This window comes from Emydura macquarii, unplaced genomic scaffold (assembly GCF_026122565.2).
Source record: "Emydura macquarii macquarii isolate MOO-44397 ecotype Brisbane River unplaced genomic scaffold, CSIRO-AGI_Emac_v2 contig_469, whole genome shotgun sequence".
Lineage (NCBI taxonomy): Eukaryota > Metazoa > Chordata > Testudines > Chelidae > Emydura > Emydura macquarii.
In genome coordinates, this window is record NW_027130606.1 from 153,492 (window position 1) to 160,615 (window position 7,124).

The 7,124-nt window shown below is 55.2% G+C and overlaps 1 non-coding gene across 1 annotated transcript; it reads right to left on the reverse strand.

The window, feature by feature from the left end:
• Positions 1-2,200: 2,200 nt before the first annotated feature.
• On the reverse strand, positions 2,201-2,391 carry LOC137146706 (U2 spliceosomal RNA). Its single transcript, XR_010918018.1, has one exon. It is a non-coding gene; the product is annotated as a U2 spliceosomal RNA (small nuclear RNA).
• Between the last annotated feature and the right edge of the window lie 4,733 nt (positions 2,392-7,124).

The following is a 7,124-nucleotide window of genomic DNA, read 5'->3' on the forward strand; positions in this document are numbered from 1 at the left end:
ATACTGCCGGTGTCCAGTGATGTGCTCCATGTAGATGTCCCTGGAGCATCTCATGGTGTCCGACTCCATGAGGCGCCGCATGAGCCAGGAGTAGCACCAACCGATTCCGCAGGCTCGCAGCACACGCTCGTTGCAGGGGTCCCAAGCGCCCAGCGCGCCGATGATCAGAGCCTCTGTCACCACCTCGTAGCCCTTCGCTCTCAGGGTGTCGGCCAGGGTGTCCTTATTGTTAGAAATAATCATACAGGTTGTCCCGGGGGTGGATTGGGGAGATGGAACCTTTACTGCCTGCTCGTTCCACCTCCACGCCGGGAGTGAGCAACGAGGGGTTACTTTACAATCCTTTTATCCATAACAGTCTGTAAATGTATACATTCCCAGCCACTCCCCATAGACCCTTATTTAGTTATATTAATGCCTACAAAACGAATATTAATTCCTACATAATGATTACAATTATACCCGCCCATTTGTTGTTTACAGGGTTATTGCACAGAGCGCAGGCACCTTACCTTGAAACTTACTAATATTCTTTAAAATATGCTGTATGCAAGGGAGGGAAAAAGATAATGCTGTAGTCCCAGCAAAAACCTTGGCAGGAGAGAGAATAGTGATTGTTACTTTCACTCCTTATGGGAAATCGCTAGAAAGGGAGGGAAAGAAGAGAGAGAACAGACTCTAGCTAAACATTCCACCAAATAAAAAAAACAAGGTTCACCTGTGCCATAAATCCATTCCCTGTGGCTTAGGCCCAATTACTTGTCCAGCTTTTAACTCTTCACTCTCCTACACTTATGAACTCGGGCTTCGCGGAAGGCTGGGGTCCTGTTTTCGAAGGGGATCATGACGTCTACCATGACGATCTTTTTCTGCTCCTGGTTGGTGATGATGACGTTTGGCAGCAGCCGGCTGTCGCTTCCGGGGACAGCGGAATTCACTGCGACCTTCCCCAGGTGCGGCGGGATGGCTTTCCCCAGGCGGTTCTGGATGGCATTGTGGCACAGCTGCCAGGCTCTGGAGAGGGGCTTGCAGCTGCAGAGGACGGGGAGCAGGGTCTCGTTGCTGTAGCTTCACTTCTTGCAACGCTTATCCCAGTTCCCGTGGTGGACAGCTCCGTACAGCGGGATGCAGTTGAGCCGGGTTCGGTGGATGAACCTCCAGTTGGAGAACTGGGTGAAGCTGCCCCCGGGGAGGAAGTGGTTGCAGGTGTCCCACTTGCTGGTCAGCTTGAAGGCCTTGCCTTGGTCTGGCTTTCGCTTTAGGTTTTCCACATATAGCGTGTGGATGGTGGCCTTCAAGGTCCTCTCCAGCATGCCCCTGGCTACTGAGGTGATGGAGGTGTCAGCGGTCCTGATCTGTGGCACTAGGACTCCCAGCTCCTGACACTATTCACACCACTTCCAGCAGCAGCCGATGTGCTTCCCCTGGCGACGTGCGGCATTGCGAGCGCAGGTCCAGAGCAAAACGATGTCGCCCTCGTCCCATCCAAATTCGCCAGCCAGCAAGCCGCGTAGGTACATGGCCATGTCTTGGCGATGTCTTGCCAATTTGCTTCTTTATGTCATGCACGGCTTTCGTTGCGCTGTTCCTTACTGTGATGTCACGGCATGTCAGCAGGCGGAAGGCACGGGTGATTACCGCAATGTCGCAGAGGTCACCCATGCGGGGAACGTTGGCGCCACCCTGCCTGTGAGAGATATAGATCAGCTCCTTGCTGGCTCTCTGGGGGAGGAACAGCCATTTCTTTACCAGCTGCCTGATGTTGTTGTCTGCCCTGTTGAGGGGCACCTTCGCCAAGGCGGATCCCCTCAGAACAAATACCCCCCACCCTCAGAAATCTGCCCTCTCTGTGACTCCGCTACACAGCGCACCACTCCTGTCTGGCTTCAAACTCAAGGAGTCTGACTTAAAGGGCCACAACCTCACTCTTCTTCTGCTCCTACAAACTCTCTCTAGTCTGGGCAACACATTTGCAGAGACTGTTCCCTAAATTAAACCCAGATGCGGGGAAAGGCAGGGAACCGCAGCTCTCTCCTGTTGAGAAAACAGAGACTAAAGCCCCACAGAAACCACTACTTACTAAGCTACAAAAAACAAGAAAGAAGAGTTCAACTAACACTTGAATACAACATCAAAAGACCACAAGTACATTTGCACCACAAATATTTCCTTTGCTTTTCACCAGATTGTTCTCCCCACAGCAAGGTGCACCATGTCTGGAAATACTGCAGTACCAGGTTGATGCATAGAGTGGATGGAGCAAACCACTATTCCATCTCCCTGTTCTAAAAACCCATTTTATGTAGAGTTCTCAGAAACAGAACATGTCAGAGTTTGAACTGATCAGAACAGATTAAAAAGTTTTTATTAAACATCAACTTTAAAAAAAAGTTAAATATAGAGTTTAAGCAAAGAAGTTCCTGGATATCTAGGCATGATGTACAGATTATCAGTGGGTACAGAGTTTAGCTAGAAGTTAGAGAGTATAAAGAAAGCATAATCTATTGAAAAACTACCTTCATAACCATGGTATCTGCCCTATCAATTAAGTATGAATTGCTAGGCCCCCCCACTGCCATTGGCCTTTGCTTGCCCCACACTCTCAGCACACAGTGGAGCCCACCTTGGCCCTCCCACAATCCTCGCCCACCGGCCCTGACCGCTGAGAGCTGCCCCACCATGGGCCTCGGCTGCACCCTTCTCACCACTGAGCGCCAGATGGCCAATTGGGCCCCTCTTGGCATCCCACTCCTGCTCCCACAATCCTCCGCTCGCACCTAGATCTGCATACACACCCGCACATGATGCAGATGATTTTGAGCTCAGCAGTTTCTCTTTGAAGTCTGTTTTTGAAGGTTTTTTGTGAGAGAATAGCAACTTTCAGGTCAGAGATAGAATGTCCTGGGAGGTTGAAATGCTCTCCGACTGGTTTATGGATGTTGTTATTTTTTATGTCTGATTTGTGTCCATTTATCCTTTTGCATAATGACAGTCCAGTTTGGCCAATGTACATGGCAGAGAGGCATTGCTGGCACATGATGGCGTATGTAACATTAGTGGATGTGCACATGAATGAGCCCCTTATGGTGTGATTGATGTGGTTAGGATCAGAGAAACTGCTGAGCTGGAAATTATCTGCAAACTTGACACATTCAAACAGGGTTTAAACAGAGATTTGGAATGGCTATCTCATTACAAGAAGTAATTTCCTCTGATCACCCATTCTCACCTCCTACTCAATGGCTGTCATTAGGCCTCAAGTACCCAGCTTTCATCCACCTACCCCATTGTTGTCACTGCCCTTGGATATGTACATGTTGCCTCCTATATATGTTGCCTATATTTGTTGTATTATTTCTATTACTTGCATCTGAAGAAGTGGGTTGAAGCCCACGAAAGCTTATGCCTGTTGAAATTAAATGTGTTAGTCTTTAAAGTGTTACAGAACTCTCGTTGTTTTTGCTGTATACAGACTAACACGGCTACCCCTCTGGAACTTACAACAATATTTCTCAAACCTCAGAGTCTCCCCTTAAATCAAATTAAGAGAATGTGGAGGGTCTAGAACTGCATTTTGACTTCATGTGGTTCCCTGCTAACCTCACTACCAGGTGAAAAGTTCTCTCTCCTCTCTCCCTGTAGAGCTCCTTAATTAGATCCCATCCTGCAGAATGCAGATCCTGGGAGACTGAAAGCCCAGGCGTGGCCCTGCTGATTGGTTCCTGCCTTCCTAACTCAGTACTGCCAACTTCAAGAGATCAAAAACCATGAAATTGGCCCCAAAATCATGTGGCTTATTTTTAAAAAGATGCTATTGTGCTTTTTAGGTCAGTCTCTTGATGTTCGACCTCCCCTGTCCCATCCCCAGGGTGTGCACGGGTGACCGTTGTGTCGGCCACTCTCCCACGTGTACAGGAGAAGGTAATTTTGGTCCCTTCTGCAGGAGCTCTCACCCCACATCTGCCCATCTCCTGCCGGCAATTAATTCTGTCCTCCAGTCCCCCATCAGTTGTGTCCCCTTCCAACTCCCTCAATTTGGTCCCCCCTCAGTTCAGTCCCCCATCCCCCATCATCACAACTCCGTCAGTTCCACCCTGCCACCCCATCGACCCCCAGCACCCGCAGTTCACCCTTCCAGCACTCACCCCATCTGCTCAGAACCCACCATCAATACATCCCCTCTACCCCATCAGCCCCCCCCCCCCCACTTCAGCACCCCTGCACTGCCCAGGCCACAGTTCTGTTCTCCCAGCCTCAGCTCTGCTCCTGAGGGCTCTTCACCCTGCCCAGGCCTGGGGGGGGGGGCTGCAGTGGGGCCCCTCTCCCACTTCCCAGGCTGGCAGGGGAGCCCCAGGCAGGGGCTGACAGCAGGGCTGACAGTGGAAGGTCCGGTCACCCCAGGGCTGAGGCTGACAGCGGGAGCCTCTCCTCAGCCAGCACAGCAATGTCTAAGTACAATGAATCCTTGACCCGTGATCTGGGGATAAAACTCAGCTGGAAGAAAGAACTCCTGCCATTGGAGAGTTCTGTCCCCAGCTCCCGGGCCAGGGTCACTTCACTTAGAAATCGCGTCTGTGGCGACTGATTGGCGCGAGGTGGCGTGTCTGTGGCACTGCACTCGCTAAGCAGGAGGTAGGTGCCAAATCCAAGCAGAAAAGGAAAAGGCTGGGCCGGGTGTTGCTGGTGTGGGGGGCTCCTGTCTAGGAGCTCTGCACCCATCTGGCCCTTCGGCTCTCTGCTATGTAAGGACAGAGCTGACTAGACTCAGTCGAGAATCTTTTGCTCTGTTCAATGATCCCTAGAGCTGAACTCGCTGGTAACCAGGCCTAAGTGCCCAGCCCTCGCCCTGCTCTGAGGCCGTGTTTCAGTGACTGCTCGGCCTGCACCAGCCACGAGGTTCCCCCGTGAAGTGCTGACATCACCGAGAGCCGGGTGCAGCGGTGGGACCTCGAGCCAGGGCACCCAGAGCTTGCAGCCGAGCGGCAGGCGGAGCAGAGAAAGCGATGGTGCAGCGGCCAGCAGCGGCGGGTGGAACAGCAGCGCAGCGGCAGCAGTGGGCGGCGATGCAGAGCGACACGGTTGCTGTTGTGGTGGCAGCAACAGCGGAGGGATTGCTCAGCTCCCGTCCCTCCCCCCAGGGATGGGAGGGGAACTCACCTGCGAGCACCTCTGAACTCGGGGTGCTGTGAGTGGGGTGCAGCGGGGGGGGGGTCGGCGTGTTAAAGGAACGTTTGTTTGTCGGACTTGCACGCCGCAAGGTGAGGAGCGGAGGCAAAGCACACGGCCCAGCGCACTCTGGGGTGGGTGTTTTGCTCATGCTCATGTGCTTATGAATAACCTGCTCTCCAGCCGCGCGGCTCTGAAGGCAGCGCTGTCACCAGCAGCAGCGCAGCAGTGAGCCCAGGCAGAGGGCCGGGGCACCCGAGAACAGCCCCTGGTCTGTGGTCCCATCCGCCGGAGTGCGCTGCCCAGGCGAGGTGGAAGGTCCAGGGCCCCCGCAGTGGTTCGCACTGACCTGCTCTGGAATGGCAAAACCTTTGACCTTTGCTCTGGGAAGGGTGATTACAGAGGAGCTAAGGCAAAAGTTGGGGTGTCTCTCGCCTTCGCAAGCCCCCCCCCCCTCTGAGAGGCTGGGATTGGTGGCCTGGGGATCCCTTTTGTTCCTATATCTTAAGTCCAAAATCTCCTGCTTCAGGGATCCAGCTGGTCCCCTGCAGGCGCCAGGAAATAAATACCCCTTCCCTGATGTAACTGGGGATTTATTTTTTCTCCTTCCCTGAAGTGTCAGAGATTGGCCATGGCAGGAGACGGGACCCGCCGGGGTGGCTCCACAAATGACCTTTCTCAGATGCTTGGGCTGGTTTGTCTTGCTCACGTGCTCAGGGTCAAACCGATCACCGTTTATGGGGTCAGGAAGGAATTTTGCTATGCTGGCCTTGGGTTTCTTTCACCTATCTCGGCAGCATGGGGCGTGCCCTGTGCACTGCAGAGACCGAGAGCCGGGGGTGTAAACGTGCTCTTCCGGGGGCAGCGTCGGGGTCTAGCCCTTCGCCCAGCCCTAGGCCGGGCGGGCGAGCCAATAGCCTGTCGCCCCGGCCCTTAGGCAGGGCGGGCGAGCCAATATCCTGTCGCCCCGGCCCTTAGGCAGGGCGGGCAAGCCAATAGCCTGTCGCCCCGGCCCTTAGGCAGGGCTGGGAAACAAGCAGTCCAGCGTTCGGCCCGTAGGCAGGGCTGGAAAACAGCAGTCTCGTGCCCGGCCCATAGGCAGGGCTGGCCAAGCAACCAAAAGTCCGGCGCCCGGCCTGTAGGCAGGGCTGGCGAGGCAACACACCCTCTAACGTTTAGGACGGTGAGGAGGGTAAGGGTCTCCCGGGGTGGCTCGGGAAGGGGGGAGGGGGACGCAGGCCAACCCGTCTCCACTGCGTCCCAGCCCAGGGCCCTAGCAGTGGCAGGGGTGCCTGTCACTGCGTTAGCGGGGCTCCGGCCGCATCACGCCAACCAGGTCCCGTACTCAGCCTCTGTTTAGGGCTGTCCCTGGGCTTCTTCCTCCCCGTACCCACAGGTACCTGATCCCTCCAGGCTGCTGGGATGTGGTAGTCCGATCAGGCCCTCTTCGTCCACTGGTGGCAGCTCGGGCAACTCCATTGGCTCCTCCTCGGATGGGAGTTCCTCCAGGTCCTGTGGCCCCCAGGCCGCCGGTAGGGCCGGTAGGGTCTCCGAGTCCCAGGCTCGGTGCCGCTCGGGTCGCTCCTCGACGGGTTCCCTGGCAGCAGACGGCCTGGGCGGGTCCTCGTCTGGCTCCCGGGCAGCGGGGAATTCCGGTGGGTTCTCATCCGATTCCCCGGCAACGGGAGATTCAGGCAGGCTCTCCGTCAGCCCCCAGTCTGGGGTGGAGACCGGCCTTTCCCTCTCAGCGGGGGTTTCGGGCCCAGCTCTAGCACGGAGCCTCGAGGGAGAGACATCCTTCTCCCTCGGCCGTCCCTGCCTGACTGAGCTCCCAGGCCGCTGTTTTAAAGGCCTGGCCCCGCCTCCCGGCTTCCGGTCAGGTGATCTTCTCTTGGGCTCTAGCAGCCAGGGTGGGGTTGGCTCTTCCTCTGGGTCTCTCTCAGAGGGGACCCATCCCT